Source organism: Schistocerca nitens, chromosome 4 (genome assembly GCF_023898315.1).
Source record: "Schistocerca nitens isolate TAMUIC-IGC-003100 chromosome 4, iqSchNite1.1, whole genome shotgun sequence".
Classification (NCBI taxonomy): Eukaryota; Metazoa; Arthropoda; class Insecta; order Orthoptera; family Acrididae; genus Schistocerca; species Schistocerca nitens.
Genome location: NC_064617.1, coordinates 694798129 through 694815476, shown reverse-complemented (window position 1 = coordinate 694815476; position 17348 = coordinate 694798129). Strand labels below are relative to the sequence as shown.

The window sequence follows — 17348 nt, the reverse complement described above, 5'->3', positions numbered from 1 at the left end:
AGACGGCTGAGTTGTGAGGGGAGTGCGGGGAGAGGAGGAAGCAAGCATTGGCTTGAGAGGGGAGAGGAGCCGTTGGGGAGGGGACAAGGCACGCCTACATGTTGCAGTGCTGGCACTACAAATTGCGCGTCATGCTTACATGAAAGCAGACTAAAGGCTTGGAAGTAAAACTCGCTTTACATGTTGTTCGTAAACGAAACTGAAATCGTCATGTACATTAAAATCTATATATACAAAAATGAATGTATGTATGTTTGTCTACTATGCGTTCCCCCATGTAGTGACACCAACGACACTCTCTTCACGTAAGTCACCCTTCCTCTGCCAACATTTATTAAACGTTAAGTTATTATCGATCCACGATTCATCGAGATAAAATATTTCTCTGCCTGCTTCCCTGAAGTTCTTCATGTCATCAATGAAACGAGATCGTCAGTGCACAATGTCTGGACGTTCTAACAACAAATTCCTCGTTTTCCACCTTACGCCATATGAATCCCATAGAAAAAAGTACTTTTCTCAGCGGGACAATACTCCACTTCCAGCCTATTTTGTCGGGCAAAACTGGAAGCAGTGTTCGCAGGCTCAGCACAATCTTCCGCACTGAATAAAATTCTGCTATCGTGTCGCAAATGACACGCTGGTTGAAATCATTACTTCGATTTCTCCACTTCATTCCTAAGTTAAAAGAGAGAGAAAGATTCATAAGAAAATGCCTTCTGCACTGCATGTATTTTTTTGAATTTGGAAATGTACTGTAATATGAATGTGTTTCGAAATAATACAGTAACCAGTGATGTTTCCATACAAAGCAATACAGTAGCAAGGAAAAATGAAATATAAGGTAATTCGGACGAAATAGGGGGCTCCTTCAAAGTGATCGTGAACAAAATATCTGAAATGGAAACTCACCTTTTCTTGCCAGGCGTTTGTGGTGATACGCCAGGATGATTATTGGAAAACTGTTTGAATCTTCCAATGCTATGCATGCTTTGTCCTGTGTATGTAGCAGCTCTCACTGAAGATTTGTAAATGGGGTGAAGCAATTTTTTCTGCTCCTTTTCCCTTTTGCAGCATTCAATCACAGGTAATATAATTTTGCGAGCATCACTACGTAATACTGGTTTCCTTCTAACTGTAGGCCTACCGGTAGGGGTTGTTGGCGACTCCCGAGATGGGCCAGCAACTGCCTCTCCACTCATTTTGATAATGTTTAGCACAACTGCACAATAAAAACACGCAGAACAGTACAGCGTAAAACAATAACGAAGCAGACGACAATGGCTACCTTGTACAGCACAGTCAGCTACGTAACGTTGGCAGCAGTCCAAACTGCGTGCCTACCGAAGCCTCCCGACGTTTACTGACTTCTACCGACTCAGGACTAGGGAGAGGTCTGCCATCTAAAAGTTTACACACTGTATATGTACAGTATTTAACAATCATTTTCTGAGCATTGCTGGTGAATTAAATAAAAATTTAGTTTCTACAGGAATCATATAACTTTCTTGCAAATGCCTTTCCGAGATTGATATCTGAAATACTTCACTGCGATACAGACAAGGGGGAGATTGAGTCAATAATTAAATCACTGAAGACAAAGGACTCATGGATATGATGGAGTGTGTATGTGTGTCTTATGGGACTTAACTGCTAAGGTCATCAGTCCCTAAGCTTACACACTACTTAACCTTAATTATCCTAAGGACAAACAAACACACCCATGCCTGAGGGAGGACTCGAACCTCCGCTGGGACCAGCCGCACAGTCCATGACTGCAGTGCCTAAGACCGCTCGGCTAATCCTGTGCGGCGGTATGATGGTGTGCCTAGCAGAATATTAAAGTACTGTGCTGCACATGTTAGCCCTGTATTTACCCTTATTTGTAATTTTCCCTTTAGGAATGGTCAGTTTCCTGGCCGATTGAAGTGCTCAGTAGTAAATCCGTTTTATAAAAAGGGAGAAAAAGATAATGTAGACAATCTTAGACGTATTTCTATGCCATCAGTGTTTGCTAAAGTTATTGAAGAGGCTGAGTGTGTACGGATAATTGATCATTTTATATCACACAATTTGCTTTCAAATGTACAGTTTGGCTTCAGAAGTCATTTAACAACGGAAAATGCTATATTCTCTTTTCTCTCTGAAGTACTGGTTGGGTTAAATAAAAGGTTTTGAATGCTAGACATATTTTTTGATTTGACTAAGGTGTTTGATCATGTTGATCACAAAATATTGCTCCAGAAGTTGAACCATTGCGGAAAGTGGGGAGTAGGTCACAATTGGTTAACCTCTTACTTTAGCAACAGACAGCAAAAGGTCATTATTCACAATGTTGAGAATGGCTATGGCTGTGATGTGGGGTCTGAGTGGAGTACAGTCAAGTGGGGGGTGCCCCAGGCATCAGTGTCGCCACTCCTGTTCCTTATTTATATAAATGATATGCCCTCTAGTATTACGGGTAACTCTAAAATATTTCTGTTTGCTGATGAAACAAGCGTGGTAGTAAAGGAATAACAATAATGATTAGTGAAACTGAACAGTTCAAATTTCTAGGTGCTCAGAAACATAGTAAACTGTCATTGAACGCCCACATTCAGGACCTTGTTCAAAGACTTAATGCTGCCATTTTTACTATTCCAACGGTGTCTGGAGTGAGTGATTGTTCGACACGAAAATTAGCCTACTTTGCATATTTTCATTCGCTTATGTCATATGGTATTATATTTTGGGGTAACTCTTCCCATTCCAAAAGGAAATTTTTGGCTCAGAAATGGGCAGTTTGGGCAATAAGTGGTGTAAGTTCACAAACATCTTGTCGACCCCTGTTCACGAGGCTGGGTATTTTGACATTACCCTCTCAAAAAATACATTTGGATTGGACTTCCTTAACTCTTGTGCAGAAAGGTGTGCAGTATACTGCTGCATCCTTTTTCAATATGCTACAGCTCGAATTCAAAAATCTTAGCAGTAATTCACACGCTTTCAAATTGAAACTGAAGAGTTTCTTCAGGGGTACTCCCCTTCTATTCTGTCGAGGAATTCCTTGAAAAATTAAGCCGATTCTTGTTGTATTGTTGATTTCATTTACTTGTGGATTGACTTTTTTCAGGTTCATAAACATTTTATTTTTATCTGTTATTACTTTTATGTTGTAATTTCATGTACTGACATGTTTCATGACCTTGGAGATTTGCTCCTCAATTTGGTCCTACGGAACTTTGTATGTAAATAAATTAATAAATACACTATGCTTCTCCAGCCTCTTTTAGAGTACTTCTGCATGGTGTGGGATCCTTACCAGGTCTATTGATGGAGTACATCAAAAAAGTTCAAATAAGGGCAGCACATTTTATATTATCACGAAATAGGGGAGTGTGTGTCACTGAAATGATACAGGATTTTGGATGGACAGCATTAAAACAAAGGAGTTTTTCGTTGCGGAGGAATCTTCTCACAAAATTCCAGTCACCAACTTTCTCATCTAAATGTGAAAATATTTTGCTGACGCCGGCCTACATAGGGAGAAAAGATCACCATAATAAAATAAGGGAAATCAGAGCTCACACCGACAGATATAGGTGTTCGCTCTTTCAACGTGCATTACGAGATTGGAATAATAGAGAACTGTGAAGGTGGTTCGATGCACCCTCTGCCAGACACTTAAATGTGATTCGCAGAGTATCCATGCAGATGTAGAGTAGAAATAAGAGGTCAGACGCAGGTGGGCCATCGAGAGAGGGGGGAGGGTGGGGCGGGAGGGGGGGGGGTGGCTGGCTATCTTCTTTTTCTCCTCTTTCACATATCGATGAGAGCAGGGCACGGGGAGAGAACAGGCTTCTGTGAAGTTCGGAACTGAAAGCGAGCGGGTAACTTGTGGCTAATGAACTGTGGGTCCCACAGCAATATCTATGGTTTTGCAGCCATCACATTCAGGTACAAGAAGCTCTTCTTAGAGCAGTCGAGAAGGCAGCCATGGCAAGATGACGTAATGTGGTGTGAGGTACTGATCACAGATGGTTTGTTCGGTACAGGTATCATGAGAAAGACCGCATAAATTGTGGTCCTTCTTGGTGATTGGCTGTTGCGTACCAAAATGGTAATAATCTATTATTAATATTAGATAAACTACTTGAATTTCAAATTAAAGCATCTCAATAGTGTCCTATCATGCTATTATTTCATAAGTATTAATAACCAGCAAAATAATAAACAAATGCAAAGCTAAAAGGCAGACAAAGCACTTTGATGATATTTGGATCATGCCTAACTTGGATGGTGGGTGAATAGGTTCAGCAGTAAGATGAGAACTCGTTCGGCAGTCGCGGCAGACGGACATGTTGTCCACCGCGGTATCAGGTAAGACTTAATTTTCAATGTCTAGTTTGTAAATGTGGGGACTGGTTGGGAAGCCTCAGATGAGAGACATGTTGTCTGCTGCAGTATCAGTTAAGACTTAACTTGCAATGTCTACGTAAGAACAGTGTGATTGTAATTACAGTAATTGAAGAATGGAAAGGATTTGTGACTCTAAAAGTACAGTTTCTTGTGTTCTGCCAATAAAAAGTGAGAGGCATCCCGTATAAACAAAATGATCAGATATTTAATCATTTCTACAACACAGTTCCTTGCTAATAGTTACTTACAGCCTCAAGATTACATATTCACGACATACGTGCTGTTTTCTGCAGAGGGGACAAAACTATAGAAGACTGCAGGTTGGTGAACTTTTATTATAACTTATCCATTCCACTCTAGGAGGTGTGTGACAGTTCGCCCACTTTATTTCTTCGTTTGTTGTTCTCTGTGTCGACATACTGTGTTGTGATACTGGCTGAAAAATGGGGTGCGGAAGTACAACACTGACTTCTTTAAATAATGTAAGCTGACAGGTGCACAGTTGCGTTTCACAGTAGTTTACTTTCACTGTTCTCAACCACACCAATAATACACAGTACAGTTTCTTGTGTTCTGCCAATAAAAAGTGAGAGGCATCCCGTATAAACAAAATGATCAGATATTTAATCATTTCTACAACACAGTTCCTTGCTAATAGTTACTTACAGCCTCAAGTGCACTGTTTTTTTAACTTTCCATTAGCCTCATTAATAGTTTGCAGGCAAACCTCCACATACTGCTACAATAGTTTACTATTGAACATCAGCAGTAAAAACCTAACCACAAAGTTCACAGTTCTTGAAGAATAGAAGGGTACGTATGGAGCAGACACCGTCATTGTTTTAACACACAGCCTAATTGTGTAGCAATTATTTCACAGTTAAGTTGAAGCATTGTTGCTGTTCTAACTAACACAGGTTTCCGGTCTGAAACTTGGCCGTGGACTGATTGTCTCAGGACCAAAAATCAGGCCCTTATACACTCCTGGAAATTGAAATAAGAACACCGTGAATTCATTGTCCCAGGAAGGGGAAACTTTATTGACACATTCCTGGGGTCAGATACATCACATGATCACACTGACAGAACCACAGGCACATAGACACAGGCAACAGAGCATGCACAATGTCGGCACTAGTACAGTGTATATCCACCTTTCGCAGCAATGCAGGCTACTATTCTCCCATGGAGACGATCGTAGAGATGCTGGATGTAGTCCTGTGGAACGGCTTGCCATGCCATTTCCACCTGGCGCCTCAGTTGGACCAGCGTTCGTGCTGGACGTGCAGACCGCGTGAGACGACGCTTCATCCAGTCCCAAACATGCTCAATGGGGGACAGATCCGCAGATCTTGCTGGCCAGGGTAGTTGACTTACACCTTCTAGAGCACGTTGGGTGGCACGGGATACATGCGGACGTGCATTGTCCTGTTGGAACAGCAAGTTCCCTTGCCGGTCTAGGAATGGTAGAACAATGGGTTCGATGACGGTTTGGATGTACCGTGCACTATTCAGTGTCCCCTCGACGATCACCAGTGGTGTACGGCCAGTGTAGGAGATCGCTCCCCACACCATGATGCCGGGTGTTGGCCCTGTGTGCCTCGGTCGTATGCAGTCCTGATTGTGGCGCTCACCAGCACGGCGCCAAACACGCATACGACCATCATTGGCACCAAGGCAGAAGCGACTCTCATTGCTGAAGACGACACGTCTCCATTCGTCCCTCCATTCACGCCTGTCGCGACACCACTGGAGGCCGGCTGCACGATGTTGGGGCGTGAGCGGAAGACAGCCTAACGGTGTGCGGGACCGTAGCCCAGCTTCATGGAGACGGTTGCGAATGGTCCTCGCCGATACCCCAGGAGCAACAGTGTCCCTAATTTGCTGGGAAGTGGCGGTGCGGTCCCCTACGGCACTGCGTAGGATCCTACGGTCTTGGCGTGCATCCGTGCGTCGCTGCGGTCCGGTCCCAGGTCGACGGGCACGTGCACCTTCCGCCGACCACTGGCGACAACATCGATGTACTGTGGAGACCTCACGCCCCACGTGTTGAGCAATTCGGCGGTACGTCCACCCGGCCTCCCGCATGCCCACTATACGCCCTCGCTCAAAGTCCGTCAACTGCACATACGGTTCACGTCCACGCTGTCGCGGCATGCTACCAGTGTTAAAGACTGCGATGGAGCTCCGTATGCCACGGCAAACTGGCTGACACTGACAGCGGCGGTGCACAAATGCTGCGCAGCTAGCGCCATTCGACGGCCAACACCGCGGTTCCTGGTGTGTCCGCTGTGCCGTGCGTGTGATCATTGCTTGTACAGCCCTCTCGCAGTGTCCGGAGCAAGTATGGTGGGTCTGACACACCGGTGTCAATGTGTTCTTTTTTCCATTTCCAGGAGTGTATATACTCACAATGATCGGTACTGGAACTACAGATTGTTCGAAGTTAAATTTACAGAAATTACAATTAAAACATAACTCATAAAATTAAATGAATACATCGGACCTTCTGCCTTTTTAACAGTTTCTTCTACTATAACAGTTAGGTCGAATTCTTTGTTTAAATCATGAAATTAACAAATATCGTTATTCAAACAATACTTTTGACTAAACTGTTAATTACTCTGGAATTCATTTTGAATAGAGCCAAATACATCCTTTAGGGATGCTATTAGCTGTTCCTCCAAATGTTTATAATTAGTACAGAGTTTACATTTGTTTATACATCAACAATAGACTTTTAAGTTGCGAAACAATTACTGATTTCACCCTGTAATGAAAGATACCCACTAGGAATAGTCAAAATAAATTAGAAAATCAATCATACACCTAAAGCCAAGCACAAAATTAGATCTGGTGTTATATTCTTTCAATCTGAGGGCCAACCTTTCTCTTTTATGAAAATGCAGATTATACACATGTATGTTACTGATAATTAGCTAAGAACAAAATGAATTTTATGGAGGCAGATGGCAAAACAACAGGGGAGAAAAATTATCCTAGCTTGCTTCATCACAGGTGGAGGCAAATAGGCACCTGTACTGCAATCTTAGTACAAATGAGATCAGTGACACGTTATCTGTGGTAACACAGAGGAGGTATGAAGAAGAGAAATACTTTTGAGAGAAGGGGTTGATCATACACACATATCACCTCTCTCTCTCTTCTCTCTCTCTCTCAAACTTTCACTCATTTTCAGTTTGCCATAATGCGGTCGAGTTGTGGTAGCAAGCTCCAGCCCAGGAGATGCTGCGGGGAAGGGGTCCTGGGAGGGAGCCCCATTACCGGCATGTGTCAAAGAAGGGGGACTCTTCTCTAGCTGGGTAGAGGGAGTGGGGAGGGGAGAGTGTGGGAACCACAGGGGAAGGGGAAGAGGATGGGACTGTAAGTAAGGAGGACGGAGGGGGCATAGTTAGAGGTCAAACGCACAGGATGTAATGATCAAAGGACTAATACTCCTGTATCTTCTTTTCCTTCTCATAAGCTGGGCAATATGGTGAGCGTGGAGAGTAATGGATGTCACAATTAACGCACATGAGTGGTGGAACACAGGGGCTCCCCTCATAAAGTGAATGCTACATTCACTGTATAGAGGGTCCATTGTACAATGGGAGGACATGTACCCGAAATGCAATCACAGAAAACACCTCATGGGTGGAGGACATACAGCTTCATGTCACACCGATAACACATAACACTAATCTTTTCCAGGAGATATCTTCCTCAAATGCCAGGCTAAAGGCACAGGTATCTATCTGATTGTCCTTATCACCTAACCGAACACACCGAACAAAATGAAAGTGGTTCAAGACTGGCCCAGAGTTCCTCATCAGTTTGAAGGCTGAGGTCTCTGTGAAAAATGACCCCCTGAACCATAATCATACTGGTGAGGAATAATGGACACTGGGACATCGCCACAATGGTCACAAGGACGAAGGGCTGCAGACTGGACAGCAGTAGTAGTTTTGGTGAACAGTGAATCTGGCAACATCTGAGAGATTCCATTTCACCAAACGTGTATTCAATAATTTCCACATAAAATAATAGCTTGGTGGCGATGGAAATGTTCCTGTTAGTCCTAGTGCAGACCATGTTGTGGGGGAAAGTGTTTCACCCCAAAACAACAAGCCTGGCCCTCCTCCCAGGGTGCAGTGAGGGACGGGGAAGGCCACAGAGTCATAAAAAGCAGCATTAAATGATCCATCACCAACAGAAGAGATGGCTGTAGAAGAATGGCCAGTTTTTTTGGAGCTTAATATGTTTCATACACAAAGCATCCACCCTGGATATCACCCACTCCAATCAGGGGCTTTTCCCATGGGCATGGCATGCTGGCACATGCGGTATGGATATTGTCTTACAGGCTTGTATCCCCACGAGAAGTCACCATGTGATGTTAAGCAGTGGCTCACCAACTTTCGTGCAGAGGCATGTTATGAGGCTCATTCTAAAGGGCATGCTGCTCAGCCTAATTCCTTCACATTCCACCACATCCGAAAGTTTTACATGTGAAGATATTGCAGAACCAAACTCTGTGCAGCCATACTCAAACCAAGATTTCACAAAGACTCCCGTAAAACTGCAGCAGACAGGTTTGGTCTGCTTCCCCCTATGAACTATAACTAATATATCCTAAATATTTAGTGCCTTCAGCAACCATGCTTTCAGGTCCACATAAAGTATGACAATCATGTAAGCTTAAAATAAACTGAGAGGCTAGAAACTGAAGGATTTGTTTAAAATTAAGAACAGTGTCCCTCCTTATGATTCCAGGAAAGTTAAAATGAGTACAAGACTCATTAAAAAGAACATAGATTTCTGAGAAAAAAAAAAGCATTTTTCCTCTATGTAATTGTTTGTTAGTCTGCCTCCATAGCGCAGCAGTAACGTTACCGCCTACCACGCGAGGGGGCCCGGGTTCGATTCCCAGCAGGGGACTGGGTGTTGTGTGTTCATCATCATCATTTTCATCATCAATGACACGCAATTCGCCTAAGTGGCATCAACTAGAAAGACTTGCAATACGGTGGCCGAAGGCCAAAGGGGATATCCCAGGCCAATAAATGCCATACGATCATTTAATTTCATATTTGTTGCAACTGCCAGGTTGTTGTTGTAAGGCTGGGGGGGATTCTGCAAGGTAATTAATGATTGTACTTACAGGAGGGCTAGGTAATCACAGATGGAGCAATATCTCCTCCACCTGCACTGAAAAGTGATAAAGAGGTGTCTGGATTTTAAGTTCCAAACAATGCAGCAGCTGACCATCCATTCCAAGCTCTTTTCTACGTATCTGATGGAGACACCACAACAATAACTATTTTGGCATTCATGAATTAAAATTAATTCTCTTTACGAGTCAGGAAATTGTTGATGATGCCCAAATGAAGATGAAATGAATGAGAATACTTTATTTTCGTAACTTCTCTGTGTGAAAAGAAAGGGAAGAAGGTTTAGGTTTAATGTGACTCCGACCCAGCTGGGATCGAACCTGGGCCCCTTTGTGTGGAATTCCATCACGCTGACCACTCAGCTATCGGAGCAGATGTCTTATCTTGTAAAATGCCATAACAGGCTTGGGTCAACCCTACTGTGACTAGGTTATGTGGCACAAACCACAGGCAATGCCAAATCCAGCTCCCACATGAAGAAGGCCGTTATACTTGCACAAACAGATACGAGAACAGAACACTGACAATATTTCTTTAGTGTCTATATTTATAACATTGGTTGTGGTGACATACTGATCTGTAGTGTAAGACTAGGTCTACATTAGGTTGACAGATGACAAGTCTGGTTATGAGTTGTCAAAATGATTTTCAACATTTCAATTAATGTTAGGCTTGATTTCTTAATGTAAGTGTTTTCATTCACAAAATGTGTATTTGGAAGCATCAGACTGTTGGAAAAGAAGCAGTAGTCAGTAGTGCTGCTAAACATTAGTGCTTATCAACATCTGATTGCCTGAAATTGCAGAGGCTTTTGTGATCACTTCTTAAGATGTTGCCTGTTGATGTTTTGTCTTGGAACTTTCAACCACTGGTCATTTAGTGGTTTTTCCGATATTTCACTAGCATCAGTAACCGGTAATGTCACAGATTCACCCTCCATTGCTGTTGGAGAAAGTGCTAGCCCCTTTGAGTTGGTGAAAGAAAAATCATTAAATGACCACTGGCTGAAGACCCTGAGATAAATGCCACTACACAACATCTCTGATTGATGCTAAACATTTGTTACACTAATATTCTCCACTTTTAACACAGAAGCATATGGTGTTAGTTGCATCTCTGGCTTCTCCAGGCGTAGAAAAGACAGCATTGCCACCCGAGGAGAGAAATCATTGGGCTTTTGTTGGATAATAAGACATAAAGCAACTGCTTAGCTTACAGCAGGGATACATGTAGTGTGACTGACTTTTTTTCCAGTACGTGCTAGCAACTGGCTTTTGCCAACAGCATTACTGTTGTTGTCTTCAGTCCAAAAGCTGGTTTGTTGCAGTTCTCCACATTGATCTATATCATGCATGTCTCTGTATTTCTGCATAAATACAAAAACCTACATTCATGTGAATCTAATTATCATTTTCGGGCCTTAGTCTCACTTTACAATTTTTAGCCCCACACTTCCATGCATTACCAAATAAACTATTTCTTGACACCTTCCGATGTTTTGCCATAAAGCTTGTTTCTCCTCGATTTGATTCAGTATCTCTTCAATGGTTATCTGCTGCAATGGTCTAATTTTTGCATACATATATCCTCTCAAAGTCACTGAACAGTGTGTTTGATAAGGGTACTGGGTACCAATATTAATGATTTCCTGTTCTATGATATGTTGAGCGAGGGAAAAATTGGGTTAAAATCTAGATCAGGGCCAGCAACATTTATGGTGGTGCTTATCTATTGCTCAAAGGCTGGCAACACGTCACTTTAGCGTGGCCAGTGGGATGGTTCTTTGACATAAGGAATGTGAGGTGAGAAGAGAGGTAATATATTTTTAGCACCGAAATTTAACCCATTGTCTTGTTTACTGTTTTCAGTATATTAAGGAGTTTGAAGAGAAATATTTTATGAGTATGGCAGCGAGTGCTATAAATTGGACTGATTTAAGTGATTTAGTTCCACGTGGTGACATCATCTGTTGGTGCATGTCTCAAGGATTAATTGCAAGAATGTGAACATGTATCAAATTTGGTGGTGAAATGACTGTGCAATCGATATGCATGAGCACACTAAGTAGATCAATGTTTTTTGTTTAGTTAAATCATGGAAGAACGTAGGTGGATCAATGTTTATTAACATGTCACACGTTAGATAAACATTGATCCATCTACCTTCTCCCATAATTTAATTAAAAAACACTGCTCCACCTATCTTCTCCCATGATTTCATTAAAGAACATTGATCCACTTACACAGTGTGCTTGCACAGATCCATTGTGTAGCAACGCAGAGCAGAAAAATATTTCACTCCTTTTTCAAATACATCATGGGTTGCGATGCTCTCCTTGGCTTGCAGATACTAGCACAGTTTAAATAGATGAGGCTCAAACAAGGAACAATTAAATTTGTCATCCAGTTTTACAGCAGTGTTTCACCCTTTCTTCCGAATGTACTACTTTATATCTAAAAACAAAGATGATGTGACTTACCAAATGAAAGCGCTGGCACGTCGATAGACACACAAACAAACACACAAAATTCAAGCTTTCACAACAAACTGTTGCCTCATCAGGAAAGAGGGAAGGAGAGGGAAACACGTCGCCTGCCTGCTGCTCTCTCATTGCCTGCGTAACACTTACAGCTGACACACCTTCTGTTCCCACCACACCTCATGGCAAGCTCTGACAACATTCCTGCATGAAACACTGAAGTACACCACTGGCCCTCTTCTAGACTTTTACCAAAACTTGCTGTGTACAAGTCTCTGTATTCACTCTAATATCTTTATGTAAGGTTCTTATGAATTCTTCATGTGATACAGAATGGTGTCAGCATTCTCCTGTAATTAAAATTTTTCAGAAACTTCACTTATCCTTTTGTTCTCTACATTTGGACATAAGGCTACATTCCAGGTAAATACTTTCAGAAACGATATCTCAATGCCAAAATTTATACTCGATCTTTATGTATCCTTGCTATTAGCAATCCACAACTTATATCTGTTTACTTCTGCCTTCAAAGTTAGACCTGTTTTGCTACCCAAATAACAAAATTCTTCTAATACAGAGTGGCACACGTAAAACCAAACCGGACTGCGAACATGCGTGAGTAGCATTACTAGCTTGTCAGTTTCTTTGCCACCTTCCAACAGCAGTAGCGTGTGAGTAGTTCATACAGAAACTAGTCATTATAAACCATGTCATGCCTTACTCCGTTGCTGGAAAATGTTGCTGGGAGACATCTTGATCCCTTCTTCCTTTTTTCGATGGATGAAGCTTGGTTTCATCTGTCGGGTTACATTAATTCACAAAACACAAGACACTGGGCAACGGAGAATCCCCATGGCATACTGCAAATGCCGTTACACGATTTAAAAATTGGTGTATGGTGTGCTGAATCTGGTAACAGAATTATCAGGCCATTGTTCTTCAATGAAACTGTCAACACACATGTTTATTTCCAACTCTACAATGAATTTTCGGCTCTTAACTCCAAACAAAAAATGTTGTGCATATTTCCAGCAAGATGGGACAACTTCTCATAAGTCGGATTTGTCCTTAGCTCATATACAAACTGATTTTGCAAAAGAGAGGACCATTAGTAAGAACTTATGGCTACCCCACTCTCTCAATTTGTCACCAAGTGACATTTACCTCTGGGGATTTCTAAAGGCTAGAGTCTACCGCAACAATCCCAGAACACTTGACACATTAAAAAACAACATATGTGAAGAAATTTCGAACATTCCTCAAAGAGTACTGAAAAGTGTTTTTCCTTAACATGCTTCGACGTGCACAAATTTGCTTGGATGTTGGCAGAGAACATTTGAACACAGACTTTAAATTCCTTTCTAAAATATGCTTATTAAACTAATAAAAGTAAATCTGTTACTTAAAATGTTAATTACATAGTTAATAATGAAACTGTACAATAAAAATGTAAGAAAGCGATGATGTACGTTGATTTTCTTCATTCATATTCCTTTTAGTGCAGGGGCAGTTTTTTTGTGCGCCGCTCTGTATTATACTTCATCTGCAAATTGGATTAAGTGAAGCATTTGATACAGCTTTATGAACTTTCAAGCAAACTGCCACCTTTCAATATAATTTACACCTCGAGCTACATTATACGTAAGTATGTCATCATATGTAAGCTTCTTTATTAAGATTTGTTAGCTTCATCTTGTAACCAGTCACCTTCCAACCTAACCTCAACCTCTGCTACAGATCAGCCTGCATCCCAACCTACACCACAAGACTTAATACAGATCTAAAAGAAATATTGCCAATGTTGTGTTCTCTCACTGTTTTCATATATGTGATGTCATATCATCACTGAATGATGAAGCCAAGCCAACATCCTGTACTGAAAGGTTCAGCTGACCTTGCTAATCTAATGCCATCAGCACCAACTGATTTACCATAACTACATTGTTACTTTTTTTAAAGTTGCTGATGTTCTTTTTATAACCTTTCTTCAAAACACTATACATTCCATTCGACCGATCATGTACACTGTCCTCACACATTACTCTGACCACTTGTAAAAAGCCTAATATCCACCCTGTGCAACCCTGACCGCTGCTAGTCATAAAGGAAGACAATCAAACGAGGCTTTGAGAGGTACCTGCAGGAATGTGGAGCCACACTGACTCCAGTGCCATGGGCAGCTGCACTAAGGTTCTCAACTGAGGCTTCATGGCACAAACATCTTGAAATCAAGATGGCCCCACAGATTATAGATTGGGTTTAAATGCATAGAATTTTGCGATCAGTGGGGCGCAGTAAACTCTTTCTGGTGCTCTTCAATCCAGACACGTACACTGTGAGCTGTGTGACACGTAGCAGTATCCTGCTGGTATATGGTATCATGCCAAGGTAAAGCAAACTGCATGCAGGAGTAGACATGGACCTCCAGAATAGATGCATACTTGTGCTGATCCATTTTGCCTTCCACAATGGCGAGATCACCCATGGAATGCCATGAAAATATTCCCCAGACCATACCTGTTTTAAGGTGTTTGCTTTCCAATGTTTCATGCCATACATGTCAATGACCATCTGTCCAATAGAGCATAAAATGTGAGTCATCTGAAAAGGCCACCTGTCAATACTAAGTGAATGTACAATTGCAGTACTGGCGTGGAAATTTCAGCCTTCGTCGTCCAATAAACACGTGTGTGACCCAGGTACCTGCTGAGGAGGCCCATACGCAGTGGCATTTGCTGAACGGTAGCTTAGGAGACACTGTTGGTAGTCCTTTGCTTCACTAGGATGGTCAAATTCTCAACAGTTGCACATTTATTCACACAAACATATCTATGCAGCCATTGCTTAACCCTGTGATCTATGGCGCATGGTGCACCAAAATTGCCTAGGCGCTGGTTTTCGGTATCCTTTAACCACAGTAGCGCATGAACTTAGGCATTTCTGAAATGCCCTCAATGGCCCAAAAGCCAATAATCAAGCCATTTTGGACGTCAGATAAATAGCTCAATTTTCCCCTTGATAAGCTTTACATACCCTCCAATGCCAATGCTGCCACCTGCCATCTGTGAGTGGTTACTGCGTGTTGACATCGAACATAGGCTGTGGTCACATCAATGTGATGGGAGTGTGCATAAGTCGTTTGTTGTCTCAGAGAGTTACCACATTATCAGGAAACCTTAAAAAGTTTTTATTTCTTCTTCCTAAACTTTAATTCCCTTTTTGAAGTTCTTCATGGTTTCCTATACTACTTGCTCTATGATCAAATTGAATAAAATGAGGGATGGGCCACAAACCTTCTGCACTGTCTCCCATTCATGTCCAACTCATATAATTGCTGTCTAGCTTCTATGCAAGTTGTAGGTAACCAAATTTTCTCTATGTATTTCACACTTGTAAATTTTGTTACATAGATGAATCCAGTTTTTTATGAACAAAACTGTTTCTGCAATCAAATCTCTGATATTGTCAAAGTTTGTTTTGTACAATACAGAATAGTAACAGCTAAATGTGAATCAGATTTTTCTGAACAGTTTTGATACAATGTTACTAATACATTCTCAAACACTGCAGCCAGTGACACTCGCATAAGTATACGGTCTGGGTGTTCACAAATTTTTAAATTCAATAATAATAAGTATAGCTTGCCTGAAAAAAGAAAGAATAGTTTTTGTGGAATTTTCTGGTTTTGTACATAATCAAGTACAGATTCTGGCAAGAACAAAATAATTTTTAAGCTTTTACTACTCTCTGCTTTTTATTTTTGTTTAACCCTTTAACGGCTCTGAACGTGTTTATGCGCGCCACCTGTCCTTTTACCTGGTACTCTGAATGTGTCTATGCGTAGACACATTCAGAGTACCAAGTAGAAGGACTGGTGGCACGCTTAAACATGTTCAGAGCACACAGGGACAGGTACAAAGGCGTGTGCGTTAACACGTCCAGGGCAGTTAAATGGTTAAGTGGGAGTTTTCGTGCTTTTTATTTTGTCGAGAAAGTATACAAGATGTCTACTAGGCCCACCTGCATTAATTAAGGAATTAGCTTCTGGGCTGAAAATCAGACATTCTTGTGTTGCATTCACACAACAACTTATGCTTATTATACACTTATGTGTTAAACGATCGCTTGTAGTCAAGCTTATTTGCTTTTGTCACTTTCTTAGACAACTGATCTGGTCGGTCCTAATTCATTTGCAGCTAACTTTTCCTGGTAATTTTCTTTGCTGCAAGCACATAAAGATACAACAGAGTTCATGTAGACATTGTTCAACAAAGTCAATTCCTGACAGTAAACAACCAACTCCAAATACAAACTGCTGCTTGCGGAAATGATTAAATTCTAGTAGTACTACCTACCAACAAGGTCACTTGACTAGAATACAAATGAAGTGCTGAGGACCATAGGGGTCAAAAGCACACAGTCTTCAAGCAAACATTCAAGTGGGTATCAGAGAAACTAGTGAGAGAGCTTTTCGTAAATGTTCATAAATACATACAATTCTGTCCTACACTACAAATAAAGCACATAAACCAAAAGATGTCAGGAGCATGAATAAATGCTACAGTCTCACAATCAACAATGATGTGCTGTACAGTTCTCAGTGCATCGAATGAGTTATTGTATGATAAAATCCAAAACTTGATGTACTAAATCTCATTCACAATCCCACAAAACAGGTCTGTGAGTGAATTGGCATATCTGAGGAACATGCTAGCATCTAGCAGGATTTATGCCAAGTGAACGGGGATAAAAGTCTGCTGCAGTGTGCTACCACCTAGTGGCATTGACGTAAACTTGCAGTTAAGTGGTAAAGGCTAGCTGTGCGTGCCACAAACCGTGCATGTTGTTAATGAAATGCATTACTATTTGGCCTGAAAGGCAATTATGTCAAGAGAGTTGCGCACATGGAATAGACTCCTTAAACCATGGACAACTTAAACTGTGCTTGCGACCCTGATGCCAAGTTTCACAGAGTCTAGAAGAGCAATGTAGCACAGCCTGGTAGATTTAGCACCGTGTATTTCAGATTACCACATTTACATTATGTTTGACAGCATTAAAAGAAAAATGACCAAATAAACCGCAAGGTGTCAACAGTTAGGGTGTTCAAGTGCTCTTAAACAACAGCCACCACTGATTGCAACATAAAGTTACATTTCGGGAGAAGTACTTCATGCTCTGCTTTCTCATACACTCTAAAACATGGGCTCTATTTTATTACTGACATATTGTATGTTATGGTGAAATCTAGTCTTACCAGTCCCATTTGCCTAAATTTCTTTGAAAACTTGTACTGTAAA

General features: G+C 41.5%; 1 protein-coding gene across 1 annotated transcript in view; it reads right to left on the bottom strand.

Annotated features, from left to right (window-relative positions):
* LOC126251977 (brefeldin A-inhibited guanine nucleotide-exchange protein 1) overlaps nt 1-17348 on the bottom strand; it is a 261180-nt gene that overhangs the window by 242938 nt on the left and 894 nt on the right. The gene's annotated exons all lie outside the window — the stretch shown is intronic.